This window comes from Scyliorhinus canicula, chromosome 9 (genome assembly GCF_902713615.1).
Source record: "Scyliorhinus canicula chromosome 9, sScyCan1.1, whole genome shotgun sequence".
NCBI classification, from domain to species: Eukaryota; Metazoa; Chordata; class Chondrichthyes; order Carcharhiniformes; family Scyliorhinidae; genus Scyliorhinus; species Scyliorhinus canicula.
Window position 1 is genome coordinate 42955605 of NC_052154.1, and position 17811 is coordinate 42973415.

General features: G+C 46.8%; 1 protein-coding gene across 12 annotated transcripts in view; it reads right to left on the bottom strand.

The window, feature by feature from the left end:
• znf536 (zinc finger protein 536) overlaps nucleotides 1–17811 on the bottom strand; it is a 666926-nt gene that overhangs the window by 535428 nt on the left and 113687 nt on the right. The window lies entirely within an intron of this gene.

The window sequence follows — 17811 nt, forward strand, 5'->3', positions numbered from 1 at the left end:
CACCAGCAGTGCCAAGGTGCCACCCTGCACGGAGGCCGACTACAGGAGCCTCCGATCACCCGGGAGACTGCCCAGGTACCATACCGACTGGTCCCATTTGTGGGACCAGTGCTGAACGGCGCCTGGCTGGGGTCTCTTCAGCGAGGCCAGTAGAATCACAGCTAACTGGGTTCTTAAACTTACTGAGCGTGTGAGACTGGGTCCCGCCCATTGTGTATCAGCCGTCTGGAATCCCAGGGTAGGCCTCTTCTGGGATCTACTGGCCGCATCTCGCCCCGGTTCCAGCCGGTAGATCGCGTCCTAAGTGTGGGTGAATCCAGGTCTGGATCCCACCCAAAATGTCGGCAGAATCACCCCGCTAAACTCACCCAAAGTAACAGTCATGTTTTGGGATGATCGCGCCCTATATAAATACAGGTTCCAACTTCCTAATGACGGAAGATATCCAAACAATTATGACAGAATCTAAATTTTTGGTAAAATAAATCTTATTTGATCTGCACAACAAATTGTTCACAGTAAAAATTGTATGAGTTTGATAGTCAGGTATTTAACCTCTGAACAATTGCTAATTTGCAGTATAAAAACATTTAAGAACATTTACGCTTTGAAGTGTGTTCATCTACATAAATTTACCATGGTTACGAACCACTATAGGGTTAATTTGATGAGCAACAGTGCATAACAATCAACATTGTGTTTTCCTGAATGACCTTGAAAATATTTTCTCACAATTCTAATTAGGATTCTACTCCAAGATTTCCAGTTCCACTTTGATTCACGTTTTCTAAATTGCAGAGCTCTTTTTCTGTTAGTTAACTAAAATGTGTAATCAGTTTTTATAATTATTACTGCATTAAAATGCTTTGAATTACGAACCAAAATTTGTTGCAGTCGTCACTGGTAGATACACCAAGGTCCTGACAACCTAGCCTTAATCCTAAATTCAGCAAAGTGTTTTTTTTATTATTCAGCTGTCATTTCTGTTCTCTGTCTAACACAGGCCTTTAATTGGAAACAAACAATCAATTTCACCACCCCCACCCCCATTGCCAAGTAACTCCTCACCACAGCAAAACCCCCTCCAAATAAAGTAATGACCCCCTCATTATGACACTCAATAACCCCAATTAGCTCCTCGTTCATTGCTGCAACAAGGCCGCAAAACATGCAACGTCTGGTGAATCAGTGATTTTGTTTGATGTTTTAAGTTTCATTTGTGAATTGTTTTTGTTGAAGGCAGTTCACCTTTAAGGGGCTGCCCCTTTTATTTTGCCCCTCAGTTTATCTGACTTAGTTTACTTGTTTGTGGTCATCAGAATAGCCTGGTGAATCACTGAAGCCACCCCCAGCCACACAAGGCCTCAGGCAGCTCCAGTTGGATCCAAAGTGCCAGGGGAGCAATACCCTGGATTGGTGGAGTGCTGTAAGAAAGGGCCTCCCTCACTGATCTCAAAGAGTATCTCCCAGGCCTGAACCAACCCCCTACTCACTGGTGCCCTTGTGCTCAGGCCCACACCATTCCAGACCCCAGCTCTCACCAAGAAAAAAGCACTTTAACGTGGTCCTCCATCCTGCTCATCAATCCTTATGCCTGCCACCTCCCCTGCCAACCCTGTCTCGCTCACTGTCCCTCTCCCACTCTCACTGCCTTCCCCGACCCTACTACTCACAGCCTTTCCTGCTCATCGACCATTCCACTTGTTGACTCTCCCCAATATTCCCGACCTTCTTCCTAGTCAATTCTCCCCTGCTCATCACCTCTCTCAGAGAGAAGGTGCATCCCCAGAGGTTTCACAGTTCTAAACATGATGGCCTGCCATGCACCAGCATCCCTTGCACAAGTAATGTTGCTAAATACCAGCACATTTTCCTGTTGCTAAAACAATTGATCGCAACAGGCAGAATACTGACCATACTCAATCAGTTCATGTTTGGAAAATGCACAACTCTGGGGGCAATTTTAAACCCTAATTTGCCCTCAGAATGAATGGCAACATGAGCGGAAAATCCAGAGAGAATTGGGAAACATGGGGGCGCGATTCTCCACCCCCCACGCCGGGTGGGAGAATAGCGGGAGGGCCTCCCGACATTTTTCACGCCCTCCCGCTATTCTCCCCCCCCCCCCCCACGCCCGACCCAAGCCACAAATCGCCGCTCGCCGTTTTTTACGGCGAGCGGCGATTCTCCAAGGCCGATGGGCCGAGCGGTTGGGCCTTCGCGCCCGTTTCAACACGGCAGCAAACACACCTGCTTACTGCCGCCGTGAAACGGGCGCCAGATGCCCGTTTGGGGCATCTGGGGGTCCGATTGGCACGGCAGTACCACGACCGTGCCAAGGGGGGCATAGGCCCACGATCGGTGCCCACCGATCGCGGGCCGTGCGTCCGTAACGAACGCACTCTTTTCCCTCCGCCGCCCCGCAAGATCAAGCCGCCACGTCTTGTGGGGCGGCTGAGGGAAAAGACGCCAACTGCGCATGCGCGGGTTGGCGTTGTCCAACCTGCGCATGCGCGGCTGACGTCATCGGCCGCGTCAGCCGGCGTGACGCTTGGCGTGCGGCCTTGATGACCGTCGTCAAGGCCGTGCCGCTGTGGCGCACGGGGCCGCGCTCCTAGACCCGCCCGGGGGGGAGAATTGGCCCCGGAAGTGGCCGATTCTCCCCCCCGGGCGGGGCTAGGAGCGCGGCCCCGTGCGCCACAGCGCATTTGCGGAGAATCTCGACCATGGGCCAGGATCCTCCCTTCTGGGGACTAAGTCCCCACGCCGGCAGGAAAACCGTCGCCAACGACTCCGGCGTCAACAGCCCCCACAAGGTGAGGAATTCTCACCTGTCTAGGGGGCTAGGTGGACGGCGGTGGAGTTGGCGCCACACCGGCCGCCGCGAGATCATGCAAGCGCGGAACCACCGGCGTGATTCCGCGCATGCGCAGACCAACCGGAATTTTCTCGCGCATGCGCCTGCCCCCGGGCAATATGGCGGAGCCCTACAGCGGCCTGGCATGGAAGGAAGAAGTGTCCCCTTGGAACAAGCCCGCCCACAGATCGGTGGGCCCCGATCGCGGGCCAGGCCACTCAAGGGCCCCTCACCTGGGTCAGATCCCCCTGCACTTCCCCAAAGACCCCCCCTGCTGACTTACCTGCCAGGTCCTGCTGTGTGGGACCACACGCAACCCACGCTGGTGGGACTGGCCAAAAATGGACAGGCGCTCGGCACATCGGGACCCAGAGAATCCCTGGGGGGGGGGGGGGGGGGGGGTACCATCAATGGCCCCCAGTGGAGTTCGGAGTATCCCGCCCATGATTCTCTCCAGAGAGATTGCATTTCCCAATTTTTCACATCTCTTGCCAGTGACATCATGAGGTTCACATTCACAAAGGGCAAGAACCTCATTTTAATGGATTTAAATCAATTTGACTACTATTAGCCAGGTTCCCACCACATGATCCCCCTCACTGAATATTCAAACATCGTCGACGTGACATCACTGAGGTTTACAACAGCTTTTTAAAAATGATATTCAGCCAAGGGAATCTCTTCGGTGTTTCTAAAGTAAGCATAGTCCCCAGGGGAAAAGGGACATCCCCGGGAGGTGCCCTGGCACTGCCTCTGACACGGTCCCATGGCACCAGTTGGCATTACCAAGTTGGCATTATGAATACCTGGCATGCTGAAATAGCAGCGGCAACCTGTGCCAGGGTCTGTGCCAGGGTAGACCCTCTGGTGAGCCACATGGGGGGATTCCCATTATGTGTGGCCGGGGGAGGAGGGGTTGGGGGGGGGGGCAGAGAGCAGCATGTCAATCAAAAGGGGGCTTGCTGGCACGAGGGGGAAGGGGAGACTTTGCGGAGGGGAGTGGAAAAGAGATATCCCAATAATAGTGGGTGTTGGGCAGGGGGCGAGAGAGAACCCGGTGATTACGGTGGAGGGACAGATCCGATCGATGATTGTGGGGTGGGGAGTTGATGTTCCGTTCTGCTCGGGGTGCCCTTTAAAGATGGCGTCCAGATCTTTGTGGAGTCAGCCTTGCCGGCTCCATCAGGAGCCGCCCCGCCAGACTGACTGCAAAAACTTTACCCAATCATCTTTTCTTCTTCAGAGAGGCTCAAGATTTGGATTAAAAACTGTTCTAGGCAGCTGGATAGCTACACATCAGTTTTCAGTCAAAGCCTGACACTTGATTCCACCCATAATGCCCATATTTTGATGTAATTTTGTGACTGGACAGCACTTGAAGAACAATTCCGACTGTACCAAGAATGTAGTTTGTTATTGCTTGCTAGAAGCTACATGTATTCATATGCAGGGATCTGTTCCATGTCGATTGGTTTAACCAGGTCGGTCAAGGCAACCGTGAGGAGGAGTTTATAGAATGTATCCGCGATAGTTTCCTAGAACAGTATGTAATGGAACCTACGAGGGAACAAGCGGTCCTAGATCTTGTCCTGTGTAATGAGACAGGATTGATTCATGATCTCATAGTTAGGGATCCTCTCGGAAGGAGCGATCACAATATGGTGGAATTTAAAATACAGATGGAGGGTGAGAAAGTAAAATCAAATACTAGTGTTTTGTGTTTAAACAAAGGAGATTACAAGGGGATGAGAGAAGAACCAGCTAAGGTAGACTGGGAGCTAAGACTTTATGGTGGAACAGTTGAGGAACAGTGGAGAACCTTCCAAGCGATTTTTCACAGTGCTCAGCAAAGGTTTATACCAACAAAAAGGAAGGACGGAAGAAAGAGGGAAAATCGACCGTGGATATCTAAGGAAATAAGGGAGAGTATCAAATTGAAGGAAAAAGCATATAAAGTGGCAAAGATTGCTGGGAGATTAGAGGACTGGGAAATCTTTAGGGGGCAACAGAAAGCTACTAAAAAAGCTATAAAGAAGAGTAAGATAGAGTATGAGAGTAAATTTGCTCAGAATATAAAAACAGACAGTAAAAGTTTTTACAAATATATAAGACAAAAAAGAGTGGCTAAGGTAAATATTGGTCCTTTAGAGGATGAGAATGGAGTTTTAATAATGGGAAATGAGGAAATGGCTGAGGAACTGAACAGGTTTTTTGGGTCGGTCTTCACAGTGGAAGACACAAATAACATGCCAGCGACTGATAGAAATGAGGCTATGACAGGTGAGGACCTTGAGAGGATTGTTATCACTAAGGAGGGAGTGATGGGCAAGCTAATGGGGCTAAAGGTAGACAAGTCTCCTGGCCCTGATGGAATGCATCCCAGAGTGCTAAAAGAGATGGCTAGGGAAATTGCAGATGCACTAGTGATAATTTACCGAAATTCACTAGACTCTGGGGTGGTCCCGGTGGATTGGAAATTAGCAAACATGACGCCACTGTTTAAAAAAGGAGGTAGGCAGAAAGCAGGAAATTATAGGCCAGTGAGCTTAACTTCGGTAATAGGGAAGATGCTGGAATCTATCATCAAGGAAGTAATAGCGAGGCATCTGGATAGAAATTGTCCCATTGGGCAGACGCAGCATGGGTTCGTAAAAGGCAGGTCGTGCCTAACTAATTTAGTGGAATTTTTTGAGGACATTACCAGTGCAGTAGATAACGGGGAGCCAATGGATGTGGTATATCTGGATTTCCAGAAAGCCTTTGACAAGGTGCCACACAAAAGGTTGCTGCATAAGATAAAGATGCATGGCATTAAGGGTAAAGTAGTAGCATGGATAGAGGATTGGTTAATTAATAGAAAGCAAAGAGTTGGGATAAATGGGTGTTTCTCTGGTTGGCAATCAGTAGCTAGTGGTGTCCCTCAGGGATCCGTGTTGGGCCCACAATTGTTCACAATTTACATAGATGATTTGGAGTTGGGGACCAAGGGCAATGTGTCCAAGTTTGCAGATGACACCAAGATGAGTGGTAAAGCGAAAAGTGCAGAGGATACTGTAAGTCTGCAGAGGGATTTGGATAGGTTAAGTGAATGGGCTCGGGTCTGGCAGATGGAATACAATGTTGACAAATGTGAGGTTATCCATTTTGGTAGGAATAACAGCAAACGGGATTATTATTTAAACAATAAAATATTAAAGCATGCCGCTGTTCAGAGAGACTTGGGTGTGCTAGTGCATGAGTCACAGAAGGTTGGTTTACAAGTGCAACAGGTGATTAAGAAGGCAAATGGAATTTTGTCCTTCATTGCTAGAGGGATGGAGTTTAAGACTAGGGAGGTTATGTTGCAATTGTATAAGGTGTTAGTGCAGCCACACCTGGAGTATTGTGTTCAGTTTTGGTCTCCTTACTTGAGAAAGGACGTACTGGCGCTAGAGGGTGTGCAGAGGAGATTGACTAGGTTAATCCCAGAGCTGAAGGGATTGGATTATGAGGAGAGGTTGAGTAGACTGGGACTGTACTCGTTGGAATTTAGAAGGATGAGGGGGGATCTTATAGAAACATTTAAAATTATGAAGGGAATAGATAGGATAGATGCGGGCAGGTTGTTTCCACTGGCGGGTGACAGCAGAACTAGGGGACATAGCCTCAAAATAAGGGGAAATAGATTTAGGACTGAGTTTAGGAGGAACTTCTTCACCCAAAGGGTTGTGAATCTATGGAATTCCTTGCCCAGTGAAGCAGTTGAGGCTCCTTCATTACATGTTTTTAAGGTAAAGATAGATAGTTTTTTGAAGAATAAAGGGATTAAGGGTTATGGTGTTCGGGCCGGAAAGTGGAGCTGAGTCCACAAAAGATCAGCCATGATCTAATTGAATGGCGGAGCAGGCTCGAGGGGCCAGATGGCCTACTCCTGCTCCTAGTTCTTATGTTCTTATGTTCTTATGTTCCCTGCAGGCAGAATGTTCATGTCCAGGCATTATACCTCTTTTTGAATTAAACAAAAGCATGGGGAACAATAGTTTCCTGGTACATTCGCCACAGTAGCATCTCAACCAATCAGAGCTGACTTGCCAACCAATCAGTACCCTTTCCTCATATACTATGTATTGTTGCTTACTTTGAAATTTGGCATTCTCGCATCTGTACTGATTAGTGCAAAATTGAAAGTCTTGATGGTCTGTCTCTTTCTCAGAAATGCTCAAGTTCTGTACGAACAAGGACCAATTGACCAACCTCTCTATTGCCACACCTTTCTGACCTCTTTCTCAGCTGGAAAGTAGGCTCTTTCCCACAGGAGGTGTGTGGTAAAAAATGGTCACGGCGACAGAAGAGACTGCAACAACTGCATCTCATTCCTTCGTGTCATGGGAAAGGCCTATGCTAGGGTCACACTTAAAGGACTCCATCTACTTGTAGATAAAGTGTACCCACAATCACATGTGGTTCCCGTGGTGGAAGATCTACTGCAGGCATGGTCGTCTCCAAATACCAGTTTCAAGAGAAGAGTAGGGGACTGGATATACATATTTCCCTTACTTCTGCAGATATCACTAAGAAATTCTTCAGCAGAGCAGGACACCCCATGACATTGGGGAAAATTGGCTGTTCACTAAAGCTCCTCAGTCTCATCTGTTCCTGCATGTCAACATGCACTGTTGATAGATCCCCTTCTGACAGTTTCAGTGACAAATGGACTGAAACAGGACTATGTGCTCGCACCCACCCTGTCAGCAGATTTTCACTATGATCCTAATCTTCACCTTCCCTGCAGAAATGGAAGGAATGTATCCATACACCAGGTCAGATTGCTAAGTTCTACAAACTGCCAAGATTGAAAGCAAAGTCAAATAAACATAGAGTGGAATTCTCCCATGCCCCTGCCGGTGGGATCAATGGTGGGGTGGTTGGTAGAATTAGGCGGTGGCCAAAAAATCAGTTTCACACTGGTGTGAAATTACAACAGGATCTTTTAATGCTCCCCGCCCTGGTGGATCAGGAATCCCACTGAAGGCCTGCATAAAAATGATTTGCATCCTGCTTAATGGGATGTAGAATAAGGCCCCTAAAAGAATCTTCCCCACACATCTAAGTCTCCGCGCTGACAACGGGAAAACACACCAGCCCAGAATGCGTCTCGATGAACGTGGCATTCAAAAGTGTGGACTTTACTGAAAAAGGCCTAGTGCTGCCTGCAGAGTTCGGGATGAAGGCCGCCAGCAACCCTGGACTACTATAGCACTGGGTGGGGACAGCATCCATCAGATGGATGTTCTAGCTTCGGTGTCTTCGAGGAGATCCACCTTCCAGCCTCAGAATGTTACTGGTGATCCATCTTCTTTCTACAATGGTGGGTCGGTGATGTCGGACGCATTTTAAATAGGGCACCCAGATATGATGGCAGGAGGCAAGCCATCAAGTCTGCCCCACCATGGTAGATGGCACAAATTCCCAAATGCATAATTAATAACATCGGAGATGGAAGACATTGTATAGTTTCCTATCTGACTCCGCAGTGGGAAACACTCCCTATCCCCATCCCCACCAAGGGATGTAGGCGCAGATTAGAGAATTCCATCCATTCTATCCAATCAGAGAACTCCTCTTTGCTGATGGTGTAGCAGTCACCCACACAGGACCTCAGCTACAAAGACTCTCTCTCCCTTGACAATAACTTGTTCTCTGCCATGAGCATCAAGAAAACAGTGGTCATGGGACAAGGTATTGCATCTTGACCCCTCATCACACTAAACAACAACCCGGTAGCAGTAGACAGCAAATTCTACTATCTCATGTCCATGGTGACAATCTGCTCACAGCTGCAGAATTTTATACACACATAGGAAAAGCTGCTACCACCTTTGTCCCACTCACAGAACACACATGAAATAACATCAAACACCTTAGAACCAAGCTGAAGCAGCACGTAGTACAGTGGTTAGCACAGTTGCTTCACAGCTCCAGGTTCGATTCCCGGCTTGGGTCACTGTCTGTGTGGAATCTGCACGTTCGTTCTCCCCGTGTCTGCGTGGGTTTCCTCCGGGTGCTCCGGTTTCCTCCCACAGTCCAAAGATGTACAGGTTAGGCAAATTGGCCATGATAAATTGCCCTTCGTGCGCAAAAAGATTGGGTGGGGTTACAGTTACTGGGTTACGGGGATAGGGTGGAGGTGTGGGCTTAAATGGGATGCGCTTTCCAAGGGCCAGTGCAGACTCAATGGGCCGAATGGCCTCCTTCCGCACTGTAGATTCTATGGTTCTATAATGGCTGTGTTCTGAGCACCTTGTTATGTGGCTGTGATACGTGGATGACTTACAGCTATCAAGAAAAGAGGCTCAACAATTTTGATTCTCTGTGGCCTGTGGTATATTATGGGTGTGTATTGACAGGACAGAAGCAGGACTGTGGCAGCCCTCACAAAGGCAGAAATCCCAGGTTTGTTAGCACAAATCAAACAGAGGTGGGCTTCCTTGTCTGGGCACATCTGGTGGATGGAAAACAGTCGCATGCAGAAGGATTTTCTGCATGATGAGGTAACGTGACCCAGACAAGCAGTCGGATTCCCGAAGCTCCACTTCAAGGATGCTTGCAAGCATGGCATGAAGACCCTAAACATTGATCATGGCACCTGACAATCGCTAGCTGATGGCGAAGGAAACCCGTGACACCACCTTGGGGCTCACATACACCACCATGATAACCTACAGCTCCAGTGGCTTGGCAACCGATGCAAATGTAGAAAACAACAACACACAACAACGCCTGGTCGCTTCTTTGTGGCAGAACCTGTCTCTGAAGGACAGGCCTCTTTGGCTATCAGCCAAGGTGGGTCACATGAAGACAGCCCATCTGAAATGGATTGTTTGCTGCATGTCTATCATCATTTGTAGATGGAAAGATGCTGACGATGGCAATTTAACAGGAATCATTAAATTAGTGGCAAAGTTAATCCAAGGATCAAAATGGCCACTTTCCGATTCAGCAGGTACTAATATTTGAGTTTCATGGCAAAATAAATCCTTGTTTATCTCATAAGCTGGCAAAGAATAAAACGGAGGGTGTCTCAATTGCTGATAATTTTTACAGCGCCATGCAGAAAATTAGCAGGATCGTTATTAAAGCTACTTTCGGCAGTACAAATAAAAATATTTCTCTGATTAAACTGGCAAAAGACAATGTCGCCCACGTGGACTGATTAAGAATAGTAAACATGCACAACGCGATTGAACATTCTGAAGACTGTGACAGTCACATCAAGGAAAATGAACACCCAAATTGTTGGGAGTCTTTCTTTCCATTTTGAAATTGAATTGAAAGCTGTCGTAGAGGGGAACAAAACGCTGCGGACATATATAGGTTTATTATTAGTTTGAATAAGAACAGTTGTATTTTATAATGCATTTCCTCCTGTGAAAATATTCTACAAAAAACTTTGAAAATTCAGTGTCAAATCTGCAACATCAAATAATCAGGAAAGAAATGACTGACCAGAGTTAATATTGCTTAACGAAACATGAGAAACATTACAAGCAAATGTACATTTGTACTTTCCAAGTAAAATGCATAATGGTGCATTTGCCTTTGTTATATCCTGTCGATAAATAGAAAATACAAAGTGCAAGAATGCAATTATCGGGCCTGAAAATCTATGAGCATTCTGACTCAATCCACTGGAAGATTAGTGGAAATATCAGCAAGCTCCCGCAGGACCTGGATAAACCAAGCCTTAAATCAGGGATTCGATGATGGATTAATGAGGGTGGAGCATCTGTCTGCTCCGATTATTGTCGGCTGACCAGCACCTAGAAGTGACGATTTTAGAAGTCTGGAGTTCCTGCGTTCTCATTTTCCGGTGGGAACCTAGAGTCGCATCCATGGGTGTGCAACCTATATCACCACAAACACACTGGTAAAAGTGGACTCCACCCTATGTTCAAGGCTACAGAAGATCCCTTGAATCCTCAAAGATCAAAAGGCAATTTTTAAAATAGTTAAATATGGCCATTTTGCAGAAGGTGGGGGGGAGGAGGGTGTTACCGGTAATTGTGGGAGGAGCTTCCCCTTAACAGGGACGGCTCCACAGTATAAAAATCCTGGCCTGAGAGCAGGTCGGGGAGGGTGACCCTTCGGGGCCTGGGAGTTTAGTAGTGTATCGAAATCAATCTATTTGTTTGTATCCTACCATGCGTCCTATGAGTGTTTCTTGACTGTCGGATTCTGCAGGTGCCGTGGAGGGAGGGGCGGGGGGGGGGGGGGGGGGAGGGGCGGGGGGGGGGGGGGGGGGGGGACGGACGACAACAACATCATTTTTTGTTTCTAGGGGAAATGGCCCCCGTAGATTTTTTAATACATTTGTGCCTGCAATTGTTACCCTAATTTTGCTCACTATTGGAATTTATTGAGACAGATGCTAATTTGGTGGTGCTAGCCCAGAAACTTCATTGCACTAAGATTTTGCGAGCGTGTGCATGCAAGGATTGATAGACTCAATTCTTAGCCTGTCTGATTTTGTCCCAGGAAAATTAATGAAGCTGGCTGTCAGATTGGTAACTATAATGATCCATCCCAATACTTGGATTTTCCCTTTCTTCCCAACTTGTATATGAACCCTGCAGTTAATCATTTTTTGTTCATCACATTCAATGTTAATTCTCTCTAGACCTGGTGTGCATCCAGCATGGATCACTGGATTGTGGTTGGAACACGATCCCTGGATGATTTAATTCCTCAAGCGTAACGCTGGGCTGGTGATCCAGCACAGAGCAGAGGCAATTTTGGGATGTTCCCGATCTGTCCAGCTTAGGGCCACACTGTGTTGTACCTGCCCACGAAAAACTTGATTGTTTTATTTCTTAGGATGTTATCAATAAGAACATTGTGGCAATAATTTATGGCTATTAACAATTAAACCCAATGCTATCATGAAGGCTATTAGACAGCACCTTAGGTCATATAAATTGCTGTGTGACAACGGGTGGGATTCACCGGCCTCCCAGCCACGTTTTCCTCGCCGTTCGCTGTCAGCGGGATTTTCTGCTCCCGCCACGGTCAAGTCCGCCACGCCACCGGGAAACCCACAGGTGGAGGTGCACTGCCAGCGGTAACGGAGTATCCTACCATCAGTGCACGTCCGGAAAATTCCAGCCAACATCGTTGATTTTAACTTGGGGCCCAACTATGGAGTGTCATTGGTGGAGGAGGTTGGGGGGGGGAGGGGGGGGGGGGGGGGGAGGCATCATTGGAATGGGAATCACTTCCCCTGTTTAAGTGAGGCTTCTGCCTGTACTGGTCAAACTTTGCAATGGTATTCTGGAGTGTGGTGGGAGGGGTGTGCCAGTGATTTGTCAGGCTCCTCCGAGCTTACAAGGGTACAGTCAGAAACCTAAAATAATCTTTCCTTATCCTCTTCTGAGCCCCCCATTCCTCCTAACAACAACTTTCTCTAGTGGGTCCTGCAATCAGTGTCAATCACACAGCCCGAGGTTATGATTACAAAAGGGTGTTAATTGTATCACCGGAACCCACATTTCGACTATTTATAAAGCTCTCGCCTGCCTGCGCTGAGAACCTTATTCTTTATCTGAAACTTGGGAGTTAAAATAAAACCAACTAGACTGTTGAAAAATATCGTGTTGAATGTTTTACCCCTAATCTAGTCTCCATCTTGCAACTCCCTATTCTCCCTAGGCACAGACGTAAAAATGCTAAAATGCTGCCTGGTGCCACATTACCTCTAAGTGCCAAATACACAAGATGCATCCATGGTGTTGCTGGCATTCATCATCAATACTAAAGAATCTCTCCTGACCACATGTGCACTGGCAAAGTTTGTCTCAGGCATGCATATATCTCAGCACTAATAGCATGCTGGACCTACTTCTTTTAATGATGTTCCATGATTCCTGCTAGATAAGCGATATTACAAGAAGATGAGTCTCCTTGCTGCCTTTTATCTCTTCATTCGATGGAACACTTGTCCCCATAATAACGCCACCTGGGATGAGACAAAAAGTGCAGGAGGCCTCAATTTTTACCATGATAGAGAGGCTCTCTCCGTAATGACAAAAATGGTGGACGTGACTGAAAATCGTAAGTCCCTCTCCCGAACATGGTATTTCCCATTTAGGCAGCAGCGGGAATTGGGGCATTTGACAACTTAACAGTTCACAGAGGCATTTGACCAATCAAAAATTCAGCTGCCTCCACTGAAATGATATTTTTGTGTCCCAGGAGGTTTAAATATGAAACGTGCATTTTTGACCTGGTAAGAGCAGGTCTGAAATTTGTGGATTTGTTTGCACAGCCTTTGGAGAGATATGGTATCCCTTTGGATATGGTCCCAGGAAGTTGGTTGCCCTGTAGGGGAGGTAAGGTGCAATGTGGTACAATTGCATAAAAAATGCATAAATTAATTGACATCCTATTGGAACTGTAAACATACATGTCAAAAACAACTGTCAACAGACCTGTCAAAATCAACTGTCAAAACTGTCAAAATCAACTGTCAAGAGGATCTGCCAAATGTGTCAGGGGGACCCATTGAGAGGACCCATCAAAGGTGTTAAGAATTGTCAAATGTATCTGTCAAAGGACGCTGTCAGTGTCATGACATTTAAAATTCCTGCCTTTTAAATCTTTGAAATAATGTCAGCAGTGTTATAAAAATCATTGCTTGCTAGTTCACTCTGTTCAGCAGGGGAGTTGAATGTACTGTTGGTACAACTGTGCAGCATCCATGTATAGTTTATCAAGTGTCTGGTCATACTAAAGAAGACGCTGCCCCAAATGGAGACTGTGATATCTGAGCATTTGAAAGGATTTTAGTTTCAATTGTTACTCGAAGGCTGACAATGAGAGAGGAGATTAGGATACTGCTAGGTTGATCATCCACATAAGAGTTTCTGGCCTTGGCCGCAGTGACATAAAGAGGAACTGGGCAGAGAACAGGCAAGTCATTGCAGGAAGTTTCAGATAATTGGACAGCAGGTTACTTTGAGGCTTTGCAATGCACATTCCAGCAGCTGCCTCAACAACAACACTGAAGGAGGCTTGAGAGCATATGGTCTACATGCCCCCTCCACCAAGAGAACAAAATGAGTATTTCAAACAGGGAAACACATTGATCTGAAATGAATTCCTCTGTGATAGTAAAATGTTTATGGCTTGAACCCTACCTAACTTCACACACATCATGTGGATAAAGCTTCTTTATGTACAAATGAATAAATCAGTCAAGCGGGACTAATTTCCTTAACTCCAGAATGCTGGACAACAGATCAGAAAGAAAAAAATACATTCCACGCTAAGAAGAGTATTTTTCTGGAAACTATCCTCCCATCACAGACACTTTAGCATGATGTCATGTCGTATCTGTAACATAACCACAGACTGAAAATTTTCCCACTGGATCCAAGTATTTCACACACTTTTATTTATTTAACACCACGCATATAGTTTTAAAGTATTTGCCAGCCCAGATTCCAATTTTAATTAGTAAGGTCTAATATAACAGATATCAATCAAGATGCAGAGTTTGTTTTAAAACTTTAATTAACAAGTGGTGGGAACACCATTTGTTCACACATCTTAAAAGAAAGATTATTCAGGGCAGTGTTTGAACGTTTGCCACACATTCTAACAGTTCAGTCAGAAATTTTTATCAGCTTACCCCATTCTTTGGAGTGCAGACCACATAATAGTTCAAGGCGTCAATTTAGAATAAAGTGCTGCATACTGTACAATCCACCGGATAATGCAAAATGAATCTTCTGACAAGCAGATTTCTGACACTGGTTCCATGACTCTACTTTATGCCACTTGAGACACAATGCAGTGGAAGGAATACTAAACGTATCAGAAGATGATTGTTTGGCCTTCTTTGCTTATGATTTGAACTCAATGACGAAAGAGTTTCTGTTGTAAATATATTGTGATTTATTGAAGACTAACATTCAAATATACAGGTCATTATCTCCCTGTTCTGGCTCCCCTTTATTAAAATCCAGCCTTTCCTGACCCCCTTCATCTTGAAGGTCCATTCGCCCTCCTCTTACTAAAGTCCTCCAGCCCCTGCTCTTATTAAAGATACAATCCCCCCCACGAATCTTTTGAAAGGTTCACTCCTCCACTCTTATTAAAGCCTCATTATTCCTTCTCTGATTAAAGTTCTAGTCCCCTTACTCACTGTGCCCTTGTTGAAGACTGCTCTACCTGCACTTTTTGGAATTCTATTGCTCAGCCCAGCCGACTCCAACTATCACTTGTTACTTTGAACATAGAAACTCCATTGCTGTGGAATAAAAGTAAATGGAAAAGCACGTGAAGAAGCAGAATGATGAGAGTAGTATGAGCATCAGTGCAGCTGGAGAAGGTTAGGGCTGCAATATGAAATGAAAGATGGCAGAAACAGGAGAAAAGAGAAAGAGAAATGTAAAAGGAGAGAAAAAAATGGACTGTAACAGACAAAGACAAAGGGGGAGAAAAAAACTGAAGTCAATAAAAATAGAAATGGCAAAAAGGAATAGAGAATAAAAATTAAAAGTGAAGAAAGAAAGGGAGATAAATTGTTTGGACTTATCTAGAGCGGCATGAAACACTGAGAGTTCTTAATTGTGTTCAGTCTAAAAATGTTTGAGAATTATTGGGTGCGATTCAACTATCCCGTTGAATCTGACATGGATCTGGATGCTGCAGGTGAATCACGCGCAAGCCCCACATCGGACTCTGCGCCGGGCACCAGACCAATGGAGAGTCACCTGATTCGTTATTCCCAGCACAATCTGGATCTCGCCCGTGGGCGGGGGGCGGTCGGAGAGAGATCGGGGTTGCCAGACGAAATGGGGCCCAGCCAAACCTATGGCAAAGTGTCATTGGTAAGCGGGAATGAAGGATGGTCTTCAGCGCTGCAGGCTCAAAGAAACACCCCTCTAAACGTGCCGTTCAGCGGGCTTTAACTCGATTAATCACGCCCATTAAATCAGATCGTTTTCACCAAATATTATATTCTCGAATAACTATTGGCTTGATGAGACATGCATTTGGGTCTCAAAGATTTCAGCGATAATGTTATCAATGGATGTGCGAAAGCAAAAGCGTGTGGTCCCTCCTGATTTCAGCTTAAACAGGATGGTAGGGGAGCATGACCTTTCCTCCAGTCAAGGACTGGGAGTGGAGCTGTATCATGGGTACGCCGATTGTGATGGGGTTCAGCAATGATGGCAGTACAGGCTGCTGGCTAATGGAGAAATTGAGGTGGTCCAGAGTTCAGGTAATAGTCATCTGAACAGGAATTCTCAGGGGACCAGTGCTCTGATAACAGACTGGTCATATGACCCATGTGCTCTCCACAAATACTGATACATACATCACAGTGGATCCAGCATCTCAGATAGAGATGCCGGTCCACCGGCAGAGCACCCACACCCGCGGGTTTCCCGACAGCGTAGGGTGACCACAATGGAGAACCCCATTGGTCGGTTGTGGGAACGGAGAATCCCACGCCGGCGGGGGAGCACTGCACCGGTAAACGTGGTTGGTGGACTGGAGAATCCCACCCCGGGTGGCAACATGGTGAGGAGCTCATAATGGAAATCAATCAGCTAACTCAAGAATATAAAAACATAGGAGCAGGAATAGAATATGCATCCTCTTGAGTCTGCTCCATTGTTGAGTAAGATCATGACAATTCTTCTGCCCACACTCTACTTTTCCACCCATTCCCAATATCTCTTGATTACCCGAGAGAACTAAAATCTGTCTATCACAGCACTAAACATATTGAATGATGGAGGATCCACAACCTTTGGAACAGACAATCCCAAAGATCCACAAACTGAGTGAAGAAATCTTTTTTTAAATATAATTTTTATTGAGATTTTCACAAAATATCAAAAACAGAAAATAACAACAAGAAAACAGTATTAACAACAAAAAAAGAGAAAAAACACTATAACCCCGACAACCAAACCCCCCCCCCCAGCAACTACAAAAAGAAGAAATAGGTAATATTCAATAAACACATGCACACATTTCTCCCCTCCCCCAAAACAAACCCCCCCTTCCCCCCTCCCCTCCCTTCCCCCCTCCCCTCCCTCCCTCCCTCCGTTCTCCTCCCCCCCCCCACCCCCAACTGGGTAGCTGTTGCTGCCGGCCTATTTTCCTACTGTTCTGCCAGGAAGTCAAGGAAAGGCTGCCACCGCCTAAAGAACCCCTGTACCGATCCCCTCAGGGCAAATTTCACCCTCTCCAATTTGATGAACCCCGCCATATCATTGATCCAGGCCTCCAGGCTTGGGCGCCTCGCATCCTTCCATTGAAGCAAAATCCTCCGCCGGGCTACTAGGGACGCAAAGGCCAGAACACCGGCCTCTTTCGCCTCCTGCACTCCCGGCTCCACTGCATCCCCAAAAATTGCGAGTCCCCAGCCTGGCTTGACCCTGGATCCTACCATCCTCTACACCGTTCTTGCTACCCCCTTCCAAAATTCCCGCAGCGCTGGGCATGCCCAGAACATATGGGCATGGTTCGCTGGGCTCCCCGAGCACCTAGCACACCTGTCTTCGCCCCTGAAAAACCTACTCATCCTCGTCTCGGTCATGTGGGCCCTATATAGCACCTTGAACTGTATGAGGCTAAGCCTCGCACAAGAATAGGAGGAATTCACTCTTTCCAGGGCATCCACCCACGTCCCCTCCTCAATCTCCTCACCCAGCTCCTCTTCCCATTTACCCTTCAGCTCCTCCACCGAGGCCTCATCTACCTCCTGCATGATGTGGTACACGTCCGAAATCCTCCCTCCTCCAACCCACACCCCCGAGAGCACCCTGTCCCGTACCCCACGTGGGGGCAGCAGAGGGAATCCCTCCACCTGCCGCCTGGCAAACGCCCTAACCTGCATGTACCTAAACATGTTCCCCAGGGGGAGCCCAAACTTCCCCTCTAACTCACCCAGGCTCGCA